This window comes from Chiloscyllium plagiosum, unplaced genomic scaffold, assembly GCF_037043375.1.
Source record: "Chiloscyllium plagiosum isolate Xiang-an unplaced genomic scaffold, Cpla_swu_hap1 HiC_scaffold_41, whole genome shotgun sequence".
NCBI lineage: Eukaryota > Metazoa > Chordata > Chondrichthyes > Orectolobiformes > Hemiscylliidae > Chiloscyllium > Chiloscyllium plagiosum.
Window position 1 is genome coordinate 27,774,095 of NW_028270179.1, and position 23,832 is coordinate 27,797,926.

The 23,832-nt window shown below is 45.4% G+C and overlaps 1 pseudogene; it reads right to left on the reverse strand.

Annotated features, from left to right (window-relative positions):
- Window positions 1-3,555: 3,555 nt before the first annotated feature.
- Window positions 3,556-23,832, reverse strand: part of LOC148138197 (uncharacterized) — a 33,933-nt pseudogene continuing 13,656 nt past the window's right edge.

A 23,832-nucleotide genomic window follows, 5' to 3' on the forward strand; every position in this document is an offset into this window, starting at 1 on the left:
CATTTACAGGCTCTATGATAACCACAGAGCCTCATGGATGCCAGGTTTCCATTGCTCGGCGGTTTAGACGTTTGTCCTGAAGCGCAGGAGGTAGGGCCACATAACATAGTGTTTGGTATCTTCATTGCGATGCGTATACTTTACCTCCAACAGGACAAGTAGTTTGGTGAGAATGTGTCCCTCTTGTTCGTTTCCCCATCACTTCCCACAGTCTTGCTGCTGTGTATTTGAGTCCTCACCCTGCACAGTCAGTGGTGGGAATACAGAAACACTCTTGGTGATGATCATTGGCGCACAACACCGTGAGCACGTTCTGTGTCCTTGCCAGCCCGATGTTGGTTTGATTGCAACATCTTGGGAACTGCGTTATCACGGAGGTGAGGTGTGGAGGGTAGTAGATGTCAATCATAAGGAAGATTCTTTGACCATCTCTGACCTGTTACCATGAAATTTCCGGGTTCTGAAATCAATGTTGGGAAATTCCAGGGTAACTCATTCCCTGACTGTATCCAATGGCGCCCCATCACTGGTGAGTCTGTCCTTCCAGTGGAACAGGATACATGCAGGGATGGTGATAGGGCTTCATGAAGCATTAACCATCAAGTCTGATTCTGTGACTATGATGTTATCAAACTGTTTCCTGACACCGCAACGTGAGGAATAAAGGAGACAATGGAACATAGAATAATAGGTTAGAAAGCTGAATGGAAGACACTCTATCAGAATGTCTGTTGTATTCTTAAAACAGACTGAGGAAATCAGTACATGCATTGAGGGAAATGGATGTGATTTAATAATATTAGGCAGACAGGGTGACCAATACTGAGAACTGAATATCTTGAACATTTTAAAGCTGGGAATGCGAGAACTGAAAATGAGGTGGGGAAAAATAGCTGAGTAAGGATAACATGTACATAATTATTAAAGAGGATCTTATATAAAATTTCTGACCCCTTATCTTTATCATATTCATTTTGTGTACAAAGTGTGAGTTCAATTGAGTTTGGGGATATATTCCCACTGCACGTTTGAGTGGGTCTCGCAACCCTAATGAGCCGCAGGTCCTTTGTGATGTGGGCCTTTATGAGTCCATCACATTCTGTGCCCGACATTCCCCATAACAGTATTCGCATGACATTCCCGGAAAACTCTATAACAAACATTCTATGAGGCATTCTACAACGGATATTCTCCAGAACATTCTATAATTTACTTTCTCCGGTACTTTCTATAACCCACTTTCTCTCGAACATTCTGTAACTGACATTCCCTGGAGCATTCTATACCCGACATTCCCCGGAACATTATATAACCGACTTTCTGCAAAACATTCGTTAACCAACATTACACAGAACATTCTACAACCAACTTTCCATATTCGACAATCCAAAACTAACATATTCCGGGACAGTCTCTAACTGATGTTTATGGGAACGTTGCATAACCGACGTTCTCCAAATCATTCTATAATCAGCTTGTTCCAGAATATTTCATAACTGATATTCTCTGGAACATTATACAGCCAACGTCCTCCACTCTGGAGCATTCTATAACAGATTTTCTCCAGAAAATTAGATAACAGACTTGTTCTGGATCATTCTCTAACTGACTTTCTCTGGAGCATTGTCTAATTGACGTTCTCCAGATCATTCTATAACTGAATCTTTCTGGAACGTTCTATAACTGATTTTCTCTGGAACATTCTATGACTGACATTCACAGGATCATTTTGTAACTTATGTTCTCTGGAACATTCTACAGTCAATGTTCCCCAGAACATTCTATAACCAACTTTGTCTGGAAGGTTCCTGAACTGACATTCTCCAGAATGTTATCGTGGGCATTCTATGTGGGGGCACAGTGGATACGCGTTGAACACTGTTGCCTTCCAGCGCCAGGGACCCACGTTCGATTCCTACCATAGGCAACTGTCTGTGTCGTGTTTGGAAAATCTCCCCCTGTCTGTGTTGGATTTTTGTAAGTGCTCCAGTTTCCTCCCACAATAAAAGGATGTGCAGGTTACGTGAATCGGCCATACTAAATTGTGCATAGTGTTATGTGTATTACTCAAGGGTAAGTGTGGGGTGGTGGAGTTGGTCCGCGTGGGTTCCGCTTCAGAGGCTTGAGACTTTCTGGGCCAAATGGCCAGCTTCAGCACTGTAGGTAATCTAATCTAACTCTATAACTGCTATTCTCTGGAACATTCTAAAATCGACATTCCCCAGAACATTCAGTAACCGTCATTCCCTTAAACATTCTATAACTGACATTCCCCAGAATGTTCGATTCCTGACATTATTTTGTCAACTGCCAGATGTCAGTAAATTGAGGATAAAAAAGATAAGATCCCGACGGAAGAGATCACATTCCAGAGAGAATGGGACATTGCTCTGAAGTCCCCTCCGGCAGTTAAATGGGATAATATGTTTTCCCTGGGCTCGCATTCCTTTATGATAGAGGGTTAACCACAACTTGGACTAACAGACAGAAATTTCCAACCTCCGTTTGTCGTCAAGGAACTGGGAGCGTATCCTTCAGTACAGCCACCTTTTCACCCTTCATATTAACAACTGGAACGAAGTGACCTGTGTCTGCTTTCGAGTGATCGAATGTGTGGGGATGCTGTAGAAAACATTGGTCCTTCTGGATGTGTCTCTGTGTGTTTTGGGAGTGAGAGTTCTGGTGATTTACGTCAGAGTTTTGTCAGTAATCCTGACCTTCCCAATATTTACTATTGCTCCAGTTACATGAATAAATCTCTGAATACAGTGACACATCTGAAAACCTCGTTGGTCCTCAAAAAACTGGGGGCAAGTGAGGACTACTGATGTGGGAGATCAAAGTCAAGTTTAGAGTTGTGCTGGAAAAGCACAGCAGGTCAGGCAGCATCCGAGGAGCAGGAAAATCGATGTTTTGGGCAGGAGGCCTTCATCAGGAATGAGGTTAATTTTCCTGCTCCTCAATCAAACTGGTCACTTTACTTTCAGATTAATGTATAATTTATTTGTTTTCCTTCCTCACAGCTAACGGAATGACGATCTACGTCCTGCTTTGTAGATTGTGGGTTGTCTCCAAGTGTCATTGGTTACCTTGGGGCCATGGTGGTGGTAGATCTACTGGTCATTGTTCTCGATGTGATGTTGAGATTCATTCCGATTGTTTATCGGGAACAGTTTTATTTCTTGTACTTCATCCCCGTGTGAAATATTCACGCCGTCCTGCTTTATGCAGCCACTGATTGCTCTGTCTGGTTCACCGTTACTTTCACTTTTGATCGGTTTGTGGCTGTTTCTTGCCAGAAACTGAAAAGTAAATATTGCAGTGAGAAAACGGCGGCTGTGGTTCTTGGAACAGTTACTATCCTGAGCTGTTTAAAGAACATTTTCTGGTATTTTATGCTTGAAGGTTACTATCTTTTGGAGAACATCCCATGGTTTTGTTATATAACACAAGCTGTTTATAAGTCCCGTGTTTGGGTCGCAATAGAGTTCCTTCACAACATTCTAAACCCGGCCATCCCATTTCTCCTGATTCTGCTGCTCAATGTTTTCACCGTCAGATACATTCTAGTGACCAGCAGAGCCCGCAGGAGGCTCCGTGCTCACACCAGTGGAGACGCTCAGTCTGACACAGAAATGAGAAATCGAAAAAAATCCATCATTTTATTGTTTGTGATTTCGGCCAATTTTATCCTGTTATGGTCAATATTAATGGTGCGTTCCATATGGTACCGGATATATAATATTGGGTATTGGTCTGTGTATCTACATCCCTTTGTGCGAGAATTGGGCTTTATGCTGCAGCTCCTCAGTTGCTGCACAAACACTGCGATTTATGTCGTGACCCAGACTAAGTTCAGACAGGAGTTGAAGAATCTGCTGATATATCCTTTCTACCACATTCATCAATCAATGAAATCCACTCATTAATTAATCCATCCGGGATTTTCCCATTTTAGTTCAATTGTTCAGCAATGAAGAGCCGGTCCCTACGGCAATAAACTTAGGATAGTGTTGGTTTGCCTAAAAGTGTCCCACAAGGTGTTACAGTCACTCTCTTTCTTGCGATGAGAGGAACAGAGCGTGATGGGGAAGAGGGGTACAAAGAGTGGTGCGGAAGTGGGAATGAAGGTGAGAGAGAATGATGGTGGGAAGAGGGGTAGGGAGAGTAATTGGGAAAGTGAAAAGGGGAGACAGTGGTGGGTGAAGGGGCAGTGAGTGTGTTGGAGGAGAAGTGAAGAAGGGGAGAGCGCATTATGCGCATAAGAGGCGAAGAGAGAGTAGTGGTGTGGAAGAGGGGAGTGAGAGTGATAGGGGAGTGGAAGATGTGGCGAGAGAGTGGTGGGGACGGGGTGAAGAGGGCGTGAGATAGTTTTGTGGGTGGGGAAAGAGTAGGAGTGTGTGTGGTGGCGAAGTGGGTAAGAGAAGGAGAGGGGGTGGGGAGAAGGCGTGAGAGAGAGTGGTGGGGGGAAGACAGAGTGGTGGGATGTGCAGGTAAGAGGCAGCGAGAGAGTGGTGAGGGGAAGGGGAAGCAGTGGAGAGCGCGATGGGTTGAGGGGAGAAGACGGGAGAGAGTGCGGTGGGGTGTGGATGGAAGGCGGGAGAGATTGGTGTGGTTTGGAAGGAGGGCAGAGAAGGAGAGAGAGAAGGAGAGAGGTGCCAGATGGGGCGAGGGGTCAGAGAGTGGTGGGGAGGGTGGAAGTGGGTAGGCAGTGTGATGGGGTGAAGAGGAGGAGAGATACTGGCAGGAGGAAGAAGTGTGGGGGAGAGGCAGCGGTGGGTGAGTGGGTAACAGGGGGAGAGAGAGGTGTGGTGAGGGTGGAAGAGGTGAGAGAAGGTTGAGGAAGAGAGAAGGTTGAGGAAGAGTGGGAGAGTGTGTTGCGGTGAAGATGGGGACAGTTGGGGGAGGGGGAAGAGGGTCACAGAGTGTGGTGGGGGAAAGAGGGGGAGTGTGTGTGGTTGGGGCATAGGGAGAGAGAGTAATGGGGAGGGAGAAAAGGGGAGAGAGAATAATGGGGAGGGGGAAGAGGGAGAGAGTGTCTGGTGGGGAGGGCCTAAAGTGGGAGAGAGTGGTTTGGGAAGTGGAGGAGAGGGGTGTTGGCCAGAGGATGGGGCGAGAGGGTGGTGGGGTGTAGAGGGCGAGAGAGAGTAGTGTGGGAGAGTGGAAGAGGGTGAGAATGCATTTTGGGGGAACGAGGCGGAGTGAGAGCGGTGGGGAAGGGGTGAAGAGGGGAGAGAGTGTGGTGGGGAGGTGAATTGAGGGGACGAGAGAGTGATGTGGGAACGGGAAGAGAGTTGTGGGGGAAGAAGGGGAGAGAGTGTGCTGAGGGTGGAGAGGAAGAGGAGAGAGACTGGTGGGGGAGTGGGGAAGATAGGGAGAGCGTGTTGGCTTGAAGGCGAAGAGGGGAGAGAGAGTGGTGGAGAGGGGAAGGGGTAAAGACAACGATGGAGGCAGGGGATGAGTGGGAGAGCTAGTCGTGATGGGAGGAGCGAAGAGTGGGAGAGAGAGTAGTGGGTGCAGGGTGGAAGACGGGAAGAGAGAGTGGTGTGGGAAGGGTGTAAGGGGACAGAGAGTGGTGGGAGAGGGGAGAAGGGGAGAGAGCGTGCTGGGATGGGAAGAGAGAGTGAGAGTGCGTTTTGGGGGAAGGAGGCGAAGTGATAGCGGTAGGGTAGGGGTCAAAAGGGAGAGCGAGTGGTGTGGGAAGATAGGGGGAGAGTGGTGGGGAAGAGGGGTAGAGAGTGCTCGGGAAGATGGTGAGAGACTGGTGGGCGGAGGAGGAATGAGGGGCAGAGAGAGTTTTGAGGAGCAGGAAGAGGGGGAGTGAGAGTGGTGTGGAGAGGGGAGAAGGGGAGAGAGATTGGAGAAGGGGTAAGAGGGGTAGAGAAAGTTGTCGGGGAATGGAGAAGATTGGGAGCGGGAGTACTGGCGGGTTTGGGGAAGAGGGGTAGAGAGAGTGGTGGGTGAACAGTGGGATAGGAAGTGGTGGCGAGGTGGGAACAATGGAACGGTGATTGTCGGGGAGGGGGAATGGGAGAGAGGGAGTGGTGGGGGAGGAGGAAGAACGGGTGAGAGAGTTGTGGGGAAGTTGAGAAGTGGGTGTGCTAGAATGGTGGGAAGTGTGGGAAGAGGGGGAGAGAGATTGTTGGGGAGAGTGGCAGAGAGAATTTGGGGGAGGGGATGTGCGGAGAGAGAGGGGTGGGTGAAGAGGAGGAGAGCGAGTGGTTTGGGAGGGGAAGAGGGGGAGAGTCAGTGGTGAGGGGAGGGGAGAATGGGATGGAGTGGTGGAGAGAGTGTTGCGCGGAGTGAAGGGAGAGAGAGTGGTGGGGAGAGAAGAATGGTGGAGAGAGAGTGAGTAGGCCAGGGGAGAGAAGGATTGAGTAGAGAGAGGGGGATCCGAGAAACGGGTGGCGTAGTGTGGACGGATGAAGAGGAGATAGAAAGTTGGGGAGAGAGTGTGGTTGAAGAGTGAGAGAAAATTGCAAGGCAGACAAAGAGTAGAGAGCGAGAGTGTGCTGGATATGAGAGAGGGGGTGGGGAGTGAGAGGGTGGTGGGTGTGAGAGAGAGGGATGGAGAGTGATTGTGGTGGGGTCAATAGAGAGGCGTAGTGGAGAGGGAGGGCGGGAAATAGTCGGGGTAGCGTTAGAAAGTGTAGACAGAGAGAGTGGGGGAGAATGAGAGTTCGGTGGAGAGAGCGTGTGGTGGGGGCAGAAAGAAATTAGGAGCGAGAAAGGGAGTGGGATGACAGAGGGAAAGTGTGGTTGGGAGACAGATCTAGAAAGAGATTGGGGAGACAGAGTCTGAGCGAGGGGGAAAGACAGAGACAGGGAAGGTGAGAGTGGCGTGGGGAGAGAGATTGGTGAGAGAGAGTTAGGGAGAGACAGAGATTGGAGGGGAGAAAGAGAGAGTTGGATGGATGAAAGAGTGGGGTATGAAGAGAAAGAAAGATTGTGGGAAGAGAGACAGAGTGGGAGGACGAGTGGGGTGGTGAGTGAGAGGGTGAGTGTGGGCAGAGAGATAGATTGGGTGGAGAGGGAAACAGTGGGGAGAAAGAAACATCGTGAGAGAGAGTCTTGGCTGTGAGCAAGAGCGAGTGGTGTTGGAGAGAGTGGGGTGGTGAGTGACAGAGAGTGTGGGTAGAGTGAGAGTTTGGGTGGAGAGGGAGGCAGTAGGGGAGAGAGAGGGGTCGTGAGAGAGAGTCGTGGGTGAGTGAGTGAGAGAGCGTGGGTGGAGCGCGAAGGAGTATGGGGAGAGAGAGATACTTGGTGGGGAGCGAGGGTCGGGTGGGGAGTGAAAGATTGCGATTGGGCGTTGGAAGAGAGTGAGTGGGGGAGAGAGGAAGTGGTGTGGAGAAGGAGAATGTGGGAGAGCGACACTGAGGGTGGAGAGCGAGAGTGGGTGAGAGGGAGAAGGCGGGCTGGAGAGAAAGACATTGTGGCGTACGGAGAGAATTTGGCGAATTGAGAATCGCGTCAGAGAGTGGGGAGAAAGGGTGTCTAAATAAATGGGGCATTATGATGAAGAGAGTGGGATGGGAGAGAGAGATTGGGGAGGGTGGGAGCGAGACGTAGAGTGGAGGTTGTGGGAGAGAAAGTGTGAGGGCATAGACAGAGAGTGAGAGAGTAATTGAGTTGGGACTGAGTTCGAGTCAGGGAGAGAGAAAATGGGGAAAATTGTGAGGCAGAGAGAGAGAGTTGGCGGGTGAAATAGAAGAGACAGTGTGGGGGAGAGAGGGAGAGTGTGAGAGTATGGTGGTAGCTGGGAGAGAGTGAGTAGGAGAGAGCGCGGGAGAGGAAGAGACATTATGGTTGAGAGGGAGCAATAGCAAGAGAGAATCGTTGAAGAGAGAGGAAAGAGAGAGGGGGCAGACAGAGATTGGGGTATAGAGAGATGAACAGAGTATGAAGGGATCACACTGCGAAACTGGAGGCATGATCATTGATGCTAAACAAAGCCATTGGAAATGTCGAAGGAAGAGCTTGTTTAGTCACAATTGTGGAAGCTAACAGTCAAAAGCAGAACGTAGTCCCTTCAGATCACCTCGAGCCTGCTGTACCATTCTGTAAGGTCATGGTTGATTCTATTGTCTTTCAAATATCACATGTCTTTCTGCCTCAAATAACCTTCTAATTCTTCTGTCGACAAGAATCTGTTCACTTGCAAAAACCTCCAACCTCTGTCGCCTTCCGAGGACAGAAAGGTCAACAGTCAACAGTGGAAAGAGGGAGAGAGGTATTTCAACTCCATCTTGTAATAAAGGACAGCAACCTACTTACTCTCTTCATTAAGATCTGTCCCAAAAACTGCTTGGGACTTGTGCGCCTGAAAATGTGAATACCTTGGTATTTTGCACTGAGTGTTGAAGTAATATTTGTTCCTCTTAACATTTGGATCCAGGCTGTTCAAATGCCATTTTCTCACCTTATGTTCCAATTGAGGGATGTTTGCTCACTTGTTCAACTTATCCTTGTGAGTCTGCATCCTCCTTCTGCCTTCGTCCCCGTATATCTTGATGCCATTTGCAAGTTTTATTGCCGCATGCTCTCTCCCCCATTTAAATTCATTAAAAAAAGGTTTCAGCCCTCTGCTTCCACGTGTTTACTTTTTGTCATGCACCAACCAGACATTTTTTGTTTGCCCTTTGTGCTTAAGTGTTTATAAACGTATCGGACGTTTTGGGACAGTCCTTGTTAGCTGTCAGACTTTTCTCATAATTCCTCTTTGATTCTCTATTATGATTTTTCACCCTCAGTTTGAATCTTCTCCCTTCCATTTGTTTTTCAATTGCATTTCCTCCCTAACACGTATCATTAACCCATATTTCGGCCGTTATCTTGTCTCCTTGATCAAACGAGGTGATGTGCGTTTATTTGTCCGATCTTTCGAATGTACGAAAATATAACTTAATCGCAACTTGGTCATCTCCTCTTTAAGGAGAAAGTGAGGTCTGCAGATGCTGGAGATCAAAGTTGAAACTTTATTGCTGGAACAGCACAGCAGGTCAGGCAGCATCCAGGGAACAGGAGATTCGACGTTTCGGGCACAGGCCCTTCTTCAGGAATGAGCATCTCCTCTTTAAAGTTAGCTCATTGATTAGTTGCAGTCTCTTCGACCAACATGTCATTGCAGTATTTCTGGCTCCCTTACTCATCCAGTTGAAGATGTAACTCTGCCAGGTCTAACTCTGCATTAAGCAATGTTCTCTACTATCAACTGAGCCACCTGATATGATGATCATTTTTACCTAGATATATTCCCACATGATCCATTTGGCCCACCTTATTGCCAAGAATCCAAGTATCTTTATTGGTACCAGATGGATTTTGTTGACTATGAGATCCTTGATTTATGCTGTTAACATGGGCACAATGGGGATGCTCTGGAGATCAAATTAACAGACGATTTAGAGTTTCCCCAGTTCAGGGTATTGGCTCTGAGTTGGCTGGCTATAACTAGTGAACTGTTCACAAGAAAATAAAGGATTACCTGCTGACGGGATAACGGTCTCTGTGCAGTTATTTCACTAATAGTGTATCAATTCGTCTTGGACTGGACACATGCTGATGTCGGAGCTCTCCTGTACACAGTATCTATCACTTCTCTGTCTCTCTCTCTCTCTCTCTCTCTCTCCCTCTCTCTGTCTCTGCGACTGTAAGTGTAATTATTCAATTCTCCGTCTGGGTGATTATTATAATAACTTTAAAATTTTGGATTTCTCCCTAATTCCTATGCAGGATTTTTTGAATGTGCATCCCGCTCAAAAGTTTATCAAACAATGTAATTGCACCTTTCTTATTCCTTCAAGCTTCTCTAATTGATTATGTCATTGAAAAGTGTAGAACCGCTTTTCACCCCAGCACTAACATGACATCCTTTACAAGCAGGGCAAATATTCCTCCTTTTCTCTGTTCCCTATCTTTGCTGAGCAACTTGTTCCATTAATGTTTCATAACCAATACTGCTCTTTACGCCTCTGTGTATTGTATGTGTGCATTGTGAACTGTAATCCAAAGTATTCCTTGTTGGACACCATATATGTGGACTGTCAATGTTGCCCAAGCTGTGGGTTATTCACAGTAATATATTGTATAGAGTATTGTAGCTCGGGCCAACTGATATTTGGATTCTCAGCAGCATGCAGCCTCTGAGTTGTACTCAGTAAAACAATGTCTGCAGATTTATAACAGCGACAGTGTGGGAGACTAACGTTTGGACATTTAGCAGTATACAACCGACGTGTTGTCCATACTGATGCATTGTTTACCGTGTGAAAGACTGGCATTCTTCACTCATCTGTATGTAGACCATGTGCATTGAACAGAAGAGGGCACAATGAGATGCTGGAAACTTTGCCGCCTTTAACTAGGATAATCCCGCTTTTGATGAACTCTAAAACACTGAATGGAATCTTTTAACCAGTGAGGTTCATGTAAGAGGCAAATATTTAACTCACTGAGCAACTGTACAACAGTTAGAAATTGTTTTCCCCTCACAAAGTTGAAGCGGAAATATTTCTGCTAATTGTGTGCACTTCCAGATGTTTAGCCTGCTCCTGTCTCCCTGAGGAGAGTTAGTCTCCAACTAATTCTCACCCACTGGGTTACTCTTAAGGATATAACAATAACAGGCAAGTTACTGAGGGCTCATGTGGTGCTTTCGAAGTGTTGGTATTTTTTATCCAAGTGGACTGGTTTCATCTCCTCCATGTCCTCATCAGACACAGGAAGCAGAAATCCAAATGAACCAAGAACAAAGACCAAAGAAAATTTACAGCCCAAGAATAGGTCCTTCGGCCCTCCAAGCCTGAGCCAATTCAAACGTACTGTCTAAGCCTGTTGCCCAATTCCTAAGAATCTGTAGCCCTCTGTTCCCACCTACTCATGCATCTGTCCAGACGCAGCTTAAACGAATCAACTGCGCCCGCCTCTTCCACCTTGGCCAGCAACGCATTCCAGACACCCACCACCCTCTGCATCAAGTACTTGCTCCGTGTATCCTCTTAATCTTTTCACCTATCACCTTGAAAACGTGACCTCTGGTTATTGGACCCTTCGCCCTGGGAAAAAGGCTTATCTTTATCCACCCTGTGTATACCCCTCATGATTTTGTAAACCTCAATTAGGTCGCCCCTCAATCTCCTTTTTTTCTAATGAGAATGAATCTAACGTACTCAACCTCTCTTCATAGCTGGCACCTTCCAGACCAGGCAATATCCTCGTAAACCTTCTCTGCACTGTCACCAACGCGTCGTCACCGTTTTGGTAATGTGACGACCAAAATTGTACACAGGATTCGAAATGCGGCCGAACCAATGTCTTGAACAATTTTAAAATGACCTGCAAAATCTTTTACTCAACACCCCATCCGAAGGCAAGCATACCATATGCCTTTTTGACCACTGTATCCACCTGTGCAACAACCTTCAGGGTACACTGGATCTGCACTCCCAGTTCTCTCTGCTCATCAACTTTTCCCATCGCTGTTCCATTCACTGTATAATTCGCTCAAGAATTAGACTTGACTAAATGCATCACCTCACATTTGTCTTGATTGCAACTTCTACGGCCAACTCTCCTGTCTATCTATATTCTCCTGTAGTCTTTGTCAGTCCCTTCTGCTTTCTGCTACTCCAACAATCTTCGTGTCATCTGCAGACTTGCTGATCATACCTACAGTGCCCTCTTCCAGATCATTTATGTGTATCACAAACAGCAGTGGCCCCAGCACTGATCCCTGTGGAAAACCACTGGTCACCTTTCTCCATTTCGAGAATTTCCCATGAACTACTACACTTTGTCTCCTGTTGCTCAACCCGTTCTTTATCTACCGAGCTAGAACAACCAGGACATCATGTGGCTCCATTTTCTCTGTTAATTTTCCATGGGGAACCTTATCAAACACCTCACTAAAGTCCATGTACATAACATCAAAGCCCTTCCTTAATCTATCAACTTGGTCACATCCTCAAAAAAACGGCATTAATTTAGTAATGGTTCCCCCGCACAAAACCATGTTGCTTACCACTGATAAGCCCATTCTTTTCTATATATAAATACATCCTATCCCTCATGACCTTCTCCGACACCTTTCCACCACTGACGTCAGGCTCACTGTTCTGTGGTTACCCAGAATATCCCTGTTGCACTTCTTGTACAGTGGTACAACATGATCAACCCTCCAGTCCACCGGCACCTCACCTGTGTTTAAGGATGCCACAAAGATAGCTGTCAGGGCCCATACTATTTCCTCTCTCGCCTCCCTCAGCAACTTGTGATAGATCCCTTTCGGTCCTGAGGATTTATACTCCTTAATAACCTCTGGCATACACAACATATCTTCCCTAGTTAAGTCAATGTGATCCAGACTAATCAAACTTCTATCTCTAATCTCAACATTCATCATGTTCCTCTCCTCAGTGAACACTGATGCAAAACAATCAATCAGAATCTCACCCAATCTTTCAGATTCGACATACAGCCTTCCTTTGTTATCCTTTAGTGGACCAAACGTTTCTCCAGTTACCCACTTGCTTTTTATGTAAGAATAAAATAGTTTGGGATTCTCCTTAATTCTGCTCGCTACACCTATTTCAGGACCCCTTTTTGCCTGCTTGATTCCTCGTTTAAGACTTGTCCTACTCTTCTGATATTCCACCAGGGCCCATTCCGTTCATGGCTGCCTAGACCTCATATAGGCTTCCCTTTACCTCTTGGCTAGTCGGACGATTTCTCCTGTTATCCACGGTTCATATGGTGGCAATGTTTTGTCCAAAATGAAGAATGGCTGTTGTTTTTTGACGTCACGATAGGCATGGGGAAAAACAGCAAGTGTATGTTTGTAATTCCATTGCAATTCGTCAGTATTGGTCGTTGAAAGAGGTTGCAAGATTATGCCTAAACCACTGTTTTTTTCCAATCATTTTGTTGTGCCTATCCTTTCCGATTACACATCTGCTGCTGATACTGCATGACAGGACTGAGTGAGCTTCCAGCTCCCTTTTTGCATGACCAGATACAGGTGACCAATCTTGAAAGCAAATTTCCTCGTCCTCTCACTCAGCGTAATCCCAGCTCCCATTGGAGTATATCTAACTAGTCCTGAACCTCCTCAACCTCAAACATTGCTTGAAGGCAGACCTCAAGATTTACTCCCAGGGCTGTGGCAGCAATAACTACCGTCATATAGTCTTAGAAATATCCAACATGGAAACAGAGCCTTTGGTGGAGTCCCCTCCGTCTCCCCCATCCGCCAATCAGAAAACCTAAATTAATCTAATGACATTTGGCAGCATGTGAGCCTTACCTCTGAAACCCTTTCATCTCATATACCTAATCAGATTTTTTTGTAATGTTGGAACTAACAGCCTGCACCACTTCCTCTGACATTTCATTCCATATGGGCACCACATTCTGTGAACGTTGCTCTTTCGGACCCATTTAAGTCTTTCCCTTCTCACTGTAAACTTATGCCCTCTGGTTTTGGATTATTCATCATACCCATGTCTCTCATGATTTTGTAAACCTTAACATCTCTCAAGCACTGATGCTTCAGAAAAATATCCAGAACCTATTCAGCCTCTGTCTGTATTTCAAATACTCCAGCCCTGGCAACTTTCCTGTGAATCTTTTCGGAGCCCTTTCAAGTTCAACAGCGTCCTTCCGAAAGTAGGGAATAACAGAACTGGATGAAATACAGAGGAACCTCGATTATCTGAAGGAGGAGGACAGGCATTACTTCATACTGATAATTGATTATTCGGTTAATCACTTCAATTCCTTTCCTGTGGGGCTCGGGAGTTTTTTTTATTAAGTCTGTTCCCTTTTCAGGAGACTGCAGCACACAGTACACAAGGCCCGAGCCTGTCCGCCCCCAAACCCCGTCTGCCCCCAAAACCTCATCCTACATCGACCCCCGCCCACCCCAACCCTGTCCAGCACTTCCCCCACACAGCGTTCACCTTCACCCACCATCTGAACCGTGTTTGCGCCGCCGCCGACCTCGCCCTCCCCTTCACTGACAGTTAGATTGGACATCAACTGTAAGACTGCTGCTACCTTTCTGGGGTAAGTGTCCAAATAGTACGCACTTGCGTGTGCACACAGACAGACACACGCACACACACGCAGACTCACACTTTTTAACTGCAACTTTTTGACACCTCCGCCCTGAATCAGACAATGTTAGAGAGAATGTCCGGGGAAAGGGTTTTAGGATTCAACCCTATGTAGAAGTCCAGGGAAAGTGTGAGGGAGAGAGAGGACCGAATGCCCGTCATTTGGAGGCAGTGTGTGAGCTCTCATTTATATCCAGGACTGATCTTGGCAGAGATCGTTTTGAATGTGTAAACAAAAGATGCGATTAGTGTTGCAACAGCTTTTTCACGTAATATTTCTATCAGGACCTCTGGATCTCCTTCGGATAATCTGATATTTCGATAATTGGTATTCGGATAACCGAGGTTCCTCTGTACTCTAGAAGGGGCATAACCAATGTCCTACATCGCCGCAACATGACCTGCAAATTCCTATGCAGTACGAAATGCATTAATCAATAAAGGCAAGCATACCGAAGGTTCTCCACGAACATGTCTACCTTTGACTCCACTGTCATGGAACTATGTAACTGCACTCCAAGGTCTCTTTATTTGGTAACAGTACCCAGGATCTTACTATTAAGTGTTTGAGTACTGCCTTGGTTTGTCTTACCAAAATGCACTCCCACACATTTATCTACTTTAAACACCATCTATTACTCCTCAGCCCATGGGCTTTTCTGATCAAGGTCTTGTGGTACATTTAGGTAACTTTCTTGTCTCTCCACTACACTGTCAATTTCGGTGTTATCTGAAACCTTACGAAACCTATGTCCCATATGCACATCCATACCATTGATATAAATTACAAAAAACAATGGACCCAGCACTGATCCTCACGGCACACCTCTGTTCAGAGGTCTACATTCCAAAACAGAGGTCTCCACCATCACGCTGCACGCCCTTCCTTCAAGCCAATTTTGTATCCACATGGCCAAATATGTCTGTATTCCACATGACCTAACTTTTTAAGCAGTCTACCGGGTGAATCCTTGTCAAATGCCTCACTGACGTCCATAGAAATAATGTCTACCATTCTGCCTTGATCAATATCTAGTCATTATTTCAAAAACTCTTTGTCAATGTCTGTAAAACTGAAGAAAATAGATTGATTTCAGGAAGAAAAGAGGATAGCACGCTCCCGTTTACATCAAGGGAACTCACTTTGAGAGGGTGGACAGCGACAATTCCCTCAGCGTGACGATAACCCCAAACTGTCCTGGCTTCCCATGTAGTTGCAAGAGTCAATAAGGCGTAACAACGCCTCTTCTTCTTGAGGAGGCTCAGGAAATTTGGCATGCCCATAAGGGCCATCGCCAAAATTTACTGATGGACCGCTTGAAAACATGCTGTCCAGATGCATAGCAGTCTAGTATGGCAACCGCTGTGTCCAGAAACGTAAGAAACTACAAAAAAGTGGTGTGCACAGCCTGTACCGTCACGGTATTAAACCTTCCATTCACGGAAGCCATTAATATGGTCCACTGCCACAGAAATAGTGCCAACCTCATCATAAATCCATCACACTCCGGAAAAGAACTCCTGCACCTCTTGCATCAGGCAGAAAATGTAAAACTCTGAACTCCCGCACCAGTCGGTTCAGGAACAGCTTGTTCCCGGCCATTAATTGATTAATGAATGGAGTCTGTAGCCTCAAATAATGTTCTCGCCTAGCGCCCCTGTAAAATGTAACCTGTATGCTTCTATGTAAGTCTTTTTAATCTGTATGTCCTTGCGTATTGTGAGCTGCCTGTAATGTTCATAAACAACGCTTTTCACTGTACTTCAGTATACTCGACAATAAATTTATGAATTAATCAATCAATTAATTACGTTCATGATACATGATTTCCCATGCATAAAGCCATGAGAACTGTCCATTAGCAGGTCTTGACTTTCGAAGTACATGGAGATTTTCCCTCTCAGAATCCTGTCCAACAATTTGCCCACCACTGATATCAAGGTCTCCAGTCTAAGTTCCTTGCCGTTTTCTTATCACCTTTCTTAAATAATGGCATGACGTTAGCCAACACCAAGCCTTCTGGCACCTCATCCAAAGCTATCGATAATCCGAATATCTCAGCTACGAGCCCAGCAATCACATCTCTATAGTCCCACAGACCTCTAGGATTCACCTGCTCTGGTCTCAGTGATTCTGTCACCTTTATATGTTTCAAGACGTCTGACACCTCCTCCTCTATGGTGAGGATATCGTCATTTATTTCTCCATGTTGTCTAGCTTCCATATCCTTCTCCACAGTAAACACAGATGCTAAATACCCATTTAGTATCTTCTTCAGTTCCACTCTTCGGCAGCTTTGATGATCTTTAAAGAGCCTGACTCTCTCCCTGGTTGCTCTTTTGTCCTTAACTCATTTGTACAAGCCCCTCGAATTTTTATCAACTCTGTTTGCCAAATCTAAATCATGTCCCATTTTTCCCGTCTCATTTCCTTCTTAAGTCTACTTCTCCTACCCTTATACTCTATAATGTTTCACTCGATTCCTTCTCATTATACTTAACATATGTTTCCTTATTTTTTCTTGATCAGATTCTCAGTTTCTCATGTCACCCAGCATTCGCTACACCTACCAGTTCACCGCAATCAGAACATAATGTATCCAAACTGTCCTTATTTCATTTTTGAAGGCTTCACCTTTTTTCAGCCGTCCCTTTACCAAGAATATCAGCCCCCAATCAATGTTTGCAACTTCTTGCTTCATCCCGTCAAAACTGGCCTTCCTCCAAATTCAAACCTTACCTTCAAAATCCGATGTATTTTTTTTCATAATCATTTTTAAAGCTAATATAGTTATGATCACTTTCCCCACTTGCTCTCCCTCTGAAATTTCAGTCACTCACTCTGCTCTATTTCCTTGTGATGGCCAAGGTTTGCTCCTTCACGAGAAGGTATGTCCATACAGTAAAGAAAACTTCCAGTCTATGTAGGAAAGTTACTCCCACCATTACCACCCTATCATTTTTTTTTTCAGATAACTGAGGTCACATTCAAAATTTGGTCTCAATTTCCCGCTGAATATTGGGAGGTCCATCGTACGATCTCAGTAAGGTGATTAACTCTTTCAAATTTCACGGCTTCACCCAAATAACGTCAATGGACTTTCTCCCTGGTAAAATCCCCCTCAAGTACAGCTTTAATATTATCTCAATTAAAAAAACAACACCCCATCCCGCCTTCGTCTCCCTTTCTATCCGTGATTTTGCACGTATACCCAGGAATATTAAGCTGCCATTCCCAACCTTCCCTGAACCACATCTCTGTAATTGCTATGATGACTCAACCCTGTTCACAACCCTGACCTGAGTTCATCTGTCTGACCCGTCAGGGTCTTGCATTGAAATAAATGCAGTTTAATTCTTCGGTCCTACTTCATTCTCTGTTTTGCTCCTGCCGATTTTGACTATTTTATTTACTTTTTACACTGAACCAGCCTCAGACTGATCCCTTTTCTCACAGTCTCTCTGTATCCTACCTTCCCTACGAGTCCAACAAATGTCTCAGGCAACCGATTAGGCCCCAACCAATTCAGGTACAACCCGCCCTTATACGGGTCACTTCTATTGCAGAAGACATTTCAATGATTCAAAAGTATTCGCACTTCTCTCCTGCACCAGCTCTTCAGCAATACATTCATCTACTCTCTCCTCATATTCTTACTATCACGAGCATCTAGCATCGGGACCAATCCCGATGTCCCTTCCATTGAGGGCCTAGTCTTTAACTTCCTGCCTATAAATTCTCATATCCTATCCTCAGAAACTTATCCTTTCCTCTTTCTCTGTCGATTCGTCTAATGTTTATAACGAGCTCCAACAGACATCTCTCCTCTTTGAGCATATTCTGAACCTCTCTGAGACAAGCCTGGCTCTGACACCCGGGAGGCATAGCACCATTCTGATGTCTGGTTGACTAGCCATCGATCAGATATGTCATGACTTTGTTACTATAATTGGGAGCTGGCTGTGCAAATTGATTGCCTTGTCTCAACTATTCAAACAGTGAAATCACTCAATGTATGTCTGTTCAAAGCTCTGAGACGTCCGGGGATTCAGGAAGGTGTTGTCATTTATTTCCTATAATTCTGCACTTTCATGCTATGTCATCTTCTCAGCAGCTCACTCGGCTTTTCCCTCTCCTTTGCCCGTTTTGTCTCTATGCACCAAAAGTCTCAATTTTGCTTAATCTAACTGATTATTCTCTCCATCACTCTGTGACTCTCGCTCAGATCTCTGTCTCTCTCACTCGCCTCACACCAACACCCACTCCCTTTTCAATTCTTCCCACAATCTTTTTCTGTTTCTCAAGTTTTTTTACCTCCGGCTCTTATTTGTGCTGTTTTCATGTACCACCATTTGAGAACAGTCTTTCAAAATTCTACCTTCATATGTTGCTGTTGCGTTGATGTAGAGGTTGGGTAGCTCATTTAGCTTGCTGCTTGGTTTGTGACACAGAGCGATGAAACCCCTGAAGGTTTTCGAAATGCCGTGGTGAAGACCATAAGAGATAATATGACGAGTGGGTCTTTCGGCCGCTAAAGCCAGTTCTGCTAAACACGAAGTTCATAACTATTGCAATATGCCTCGCAGCCACTTTCCTGTATTTTCTCTGGCACCCTTGACTCTCGACTAATCAATAAAAGACCCATTTCAGACTTAAATGCAGACAAATATTCCGGACCCACAACTCTCTCTGGCAAGCAGTTCCAAATATTAGCACCCTTCTGAGAGAGAACGAAAAATCGTCCTGACTTTCGTCATAAATTGTCTCCTTTATGCTGAGACTCTGGTCCCTTCATCTCCCAAAAGGGGAAATGTCCTGTCAGCAATTACCCTGTCAATCCCTCTTAAGAATCCTTTGTTTCAATCAGTGCACCTTGAGTTCTTCCAACGTCGAGTGAGCAGTGTCCTAGACTCTTTAATTGGTGCTTGTGAAGCCCATAGAACCATTCCCAGGTTCAGGAAAAAGTTCAATCGATGCTTCAAGTGTATGTTTCCATGTCTTTTAATCTTTTTTATGTTGTGCCTTCTCTTTCTTGCGACTCGAACTGAGAACATCCATTCCTATTTCTTCTCAAAGTGTCTGTGATGCGGATAACAAGAGAATGACAAAACTACTGCTCTTCATTTTTTTTCTCCCTTTTGCTGATACAACCAAGCACTGCTGAATGGGCTCTCAAAACCCATTGTGTATTCAGAGATTCTGAAGGAAATGTGACATTCATTAGAGGTATTTCAGGTAGGCGCATGGGGATTATCCTTGGTGTGAAGGGGCTTTTCTGTCAGTAACAAATACTTAAAAAGTCGTGACTCGACTCACTGGAATTTCGAATGATAAGTGATTAACTCACTGACACGTATGGGTTGATAACATAGAACAGTGCAACACAGTACAGGCCGTTCAGTCCACGATGTTGTATCGAGAATTTCTCTTCATATAAGATTTACTTAATCTGCACACCCCTGAATTTACTGCCGGTCATGTTCTTGCTAAGCATTTTCTAGTATCTCTGACACTTACCAACACGTCTGGCATTGCATTCTACACCGACCTCGCACTTTATAAAAAAATATACCTCTGACATCTCTCCTATACTTTCCTGCAATCACCTTAAACTTACGACACCGCGTGACAGCCCTTTCTGACCTGGGAACAAGTCTCTGGCTATCTACTCTATTTATGCCTGTCATTAGCTTGTATACCTCTATCAAGTCACCCCTCTTCCTTCTTCCCTCCAGTGTGATAAGCTCTTGCACACTCAAACATTCTTCGTAAGATCAGCCATTCAATCCAGGCAGTATCTGGGTAAATCTCCTCTGCAGCCTGTCTAAAACATTTACATCCTACCTGTAACAATGTGACCAGAGCTGGACACAATATTGCAAGTGTGGTCTATGTAGAGTTTTATTGAGCTGCAGCAAAGCCTCCCAGATCTTAAACTCAATTTGCCTGTTAGTGAAACCAAAACCCCATGCACCTTCTTAAAAAACCCTCAATATGTGTGGCAAGTTTGTGGGTTCTTTGTACGTGGAGCTCAAGAACCCATTGTTCCTCCATACTGCCAAGAATGCTGTCTTTAAAACGGTATTCACCATTCAAATTCGACCTTCGAACATGAATCACTTCGCATTTCGCCAGGTTGACACTCCTCAGACCAGCTCTGAATTCTGTCAATGTCTTGCTGTCACCTGCAACAGCCCTCGATACTATTTACCATACTAACGACGTTTTCGTCATTGGCAAACTTATGAACCCACATTTCCACTTCTTCATCCAAGTCATTTACAAAAGCTACAAAGAAGAGATCCCTCCAGGGCATCACTGGTCACCGTCCTCCGGGCCGAAAACTTTCCATTCACTGCCACTCGCTGTCCTGTATCGGCACGCTAATTCTGTATCCAGATCGACAACTTTCCATGTATCCCATACCTCCTAACTTTCTAAATGTACTGACCGTGGGAAACCCCATCAAATGCCTTACTGAAATCTATATATACCATGTCCACCTTTAAACCTTCATCAACAAGTCTCATCACTACCTTAAATAGTCAAATGAGCTTGTGAGGCATGAGCTGCCAGTCACAAGGCCAGGCTGAGTATCTTTAATAAAGTAAGTATTTTTCGAAATAAATCCTATCTCTCAGAATCTTTCCAGTACATAGAACAAAGAACATAGAAAAGTTTAGAACAGGCACTTTGGCCCACGATGTTGTGCCGAGGATTAATCCTAATGCAAAATAAAATAACTTAACCGACACACTCCTCAATTCAGTTCTGTGCATGTATATGTCGAGCATTCGCTTAAATGCACCGAATGACTCTGCTTCCACCAGCACCGCTGGTAACGCATTCCATGCATTCACCACCGCTGGTAAAGCATTCCATGCATTCACAACTGACTGCGTAAAAACACTTCCTCTGACGTCCCCTCTATACCTTTCTCCTAATATCTTAAAACTATGACCCCTCGTGCCAGTCCATCCTGCCCTGTGGAAAAGTCTTTGGCAATTGACTCCATCCATTCCTCTCATTTTCTTGCATACCTCGATCAAGTCTTCTCTCTTTTTCCTTCTCTCCAGAGAGAAATGTTCGAGCATAGTTAACCTTTCTTCATAAGGCAAGCTATCCAGTCCAGGTTGCATCGTGGAAAACGTCTTTGCATTCTCTCCAAGGCCTCTGTACCTTTCCTGTAGTAGGGCGATCAGAACTGGGCACAATATTCCAAGTATGGTCTCACCAGCCGCAAAACCTCGCGGCTCTTAAACTCGGTCCCCCGTTATTGAAAGCCAAAATACCATATGCTTTCTTAACAAGCCTATCCACTTTGCTGACACCTTTGAGGGATCTATGTACTTGAATACCAAGGTCCCTCTGTCCCGCTTGTCTACTGCCAAGAATCCTGTATTTAATCCCATATTCAGCATTCAAAAGTTCGACCTTCCAAAATGCATCACTTCGCATTTATCCAGGTTGAACTCCAGTTGCCATTTTTCAGCCCAGTTCGACATCCTGTCTATGTCGCACTGCAACCTGCAATAGCCCTTGATATTATCAACAGCACCTCCTGCAACCTTTGCGTCATCTATAAATTTACTAATCCACCCCCAACCTCCTCATCCAAGACAATTATGAAAACTACTAAGAACAGAGACACAAAAGCATCGCCCTGCGAGAACCCACTCAACACCAACCTCCAGGCAGAATACTTTCCATCCATAATCACTCTCCGCCTTCTGTCAGCCAACCAGTTCTGAATCCAGATAGCCAAATCTCCCTGTATCCCATACCTCTTGACTTTATGAATGAGCCTGCCATGGGGAACATTATCAAATGCCTTGCTGAAGTCCAGAGACACTACATCCACTGCTCGACCTTCGTCGAAATTGTTTTCACCTCCTCAAAGAACTCAATAAGATTTTTGAGGCATGACCATCCCCTCACAAAGCCATACTGACTGACTTTAATTACAGTACCCTTTTCCAAAAACTCATAACTCCTGTTACTCAGAATTCTTTCCAAAACGTTGCTTGACCAGAGGCGTTATACTGACTGGTTTGTAATTGTCAGGGATTTCCCTATTACTCCTTTTGAAAAGAGGAACAACATTTGCCTCCTTCCAATCATCTGGCACGACCCCCGTGGAGAGTGAGGAAGCAAAGCTCTTCGACAGTGGCTTAGCACCCTCCTTTCTTGCTTTCCGGATCAGCCTAGGATAACTCTGGTCTGGCCTTAGGGACTTATCAACGTTAATGCTTGCCAAAATGTCCAATCATATCGTGAAGGATGAGAGATAGAGAGAGGGAGAGAGAGAGGAGGGAGTGTAACATTGAGAAAATTTTACCAGGAATTCTCAGGTTTCACAGGACATGACATATCCTGGGGCTGGAGAGAGAGAATGTTACGGCAGTCTTCTTCTTACGATCTTTCTTTGGGCTCATCCAGTGTCTCTCTCGCTTGTTCGAACTTTCTCTGTGTCTCCATGTTTTTACCAGCAAAGGTTTGGCAACCGAAAGCGTCTTTTCAAAAGTCTATGATTAATGATTAATTCATTCCATCTCACTCTCTCCCCTTCTCTGAGACTTACTTCTGTCTCAGCCATTTTCTCATTTCTCTCTGTCTGTCACTCTCACTACTTCCCTCGTTCTTCACCTTGGTGGCATAATCGTTATATTCCCCGTACTCATTTTCATACTCCACATTGCTCCAATGCGATTATTCTCTGCCATCGTTCTCTCTTCACGTTTTGCATCTGCGATGGATATATATTTCTGACTCCAAGACATTACCATTTTGTTTTGTATTTCGTTCTGGAACAGAATTGTCCTGTCACCAGTCAACTTCGAGTCTGAGAGTGGTGAACAAATTTAGCAAAAATGAGCTGTCCCTGAATATGACTCTGCAGCTCGCTGTCAACCTATGTTTTCATTTTCAAATGCCACCGAGGCATTAACCGCTTTCAACCTGTCTACCCCCCTCCCACACTCCAACGTCTCACTCTCACAACCCGCAGCTCTCCAATCCAACTGCTCCAATCCCAACCTCACCATCAAGTCAACAGATAAAGGGAGCGCAGTGATAGTTTGGTGCACTGATCTCGACACCGCTGAAGCCAGATGCCAACTCGAGGACACCTCCTCCTACCGCCTTGTCGCCCATGACCCCACCACTAATAACCAAACCATAATCTCCCAGACCATAAAGAACCTCATCACCTCAGGAGATCTCCCACCCACAACTTCCAACCTCATAGTCCGGGAACCCCGCACTGCCTGGTTCGACCTCCATCCCAAGATCCACAAACCTGACCACCCCAGCCGACCCATTGTCTGAGCATGTTCCTGCCCCAACTGAACTTATCTCTACTTAAATCGACACTGTGCTATCCCCCTAGTCCAGGAACTCCCCTCATACGTTTGAGACACCACCCATGCCCTCCACCTCCTCCAAGGCTTCAGTTTCCCCGGCCCCAACGCCTCATCTTCACTATGGATATCCAATCGCTCTATACCTCCATGACCAGGGCCTCCAAGCCCTCCGTTTCTTCCTCTACCAACCTCCCCAACAGTACCCTTGCGCCGACACTCTCAGTCGTTTGGCCAAACTGGTCCGCACTCTTAAGAATTTCCTTTTCGAATCCTCCCACTTCCTCCAGACCAAAGGGGTAGCCATGAGCACACATATGGGCCCCAGCTATGCCTGTCTCTGTTGGCTACGTAGAAAAGT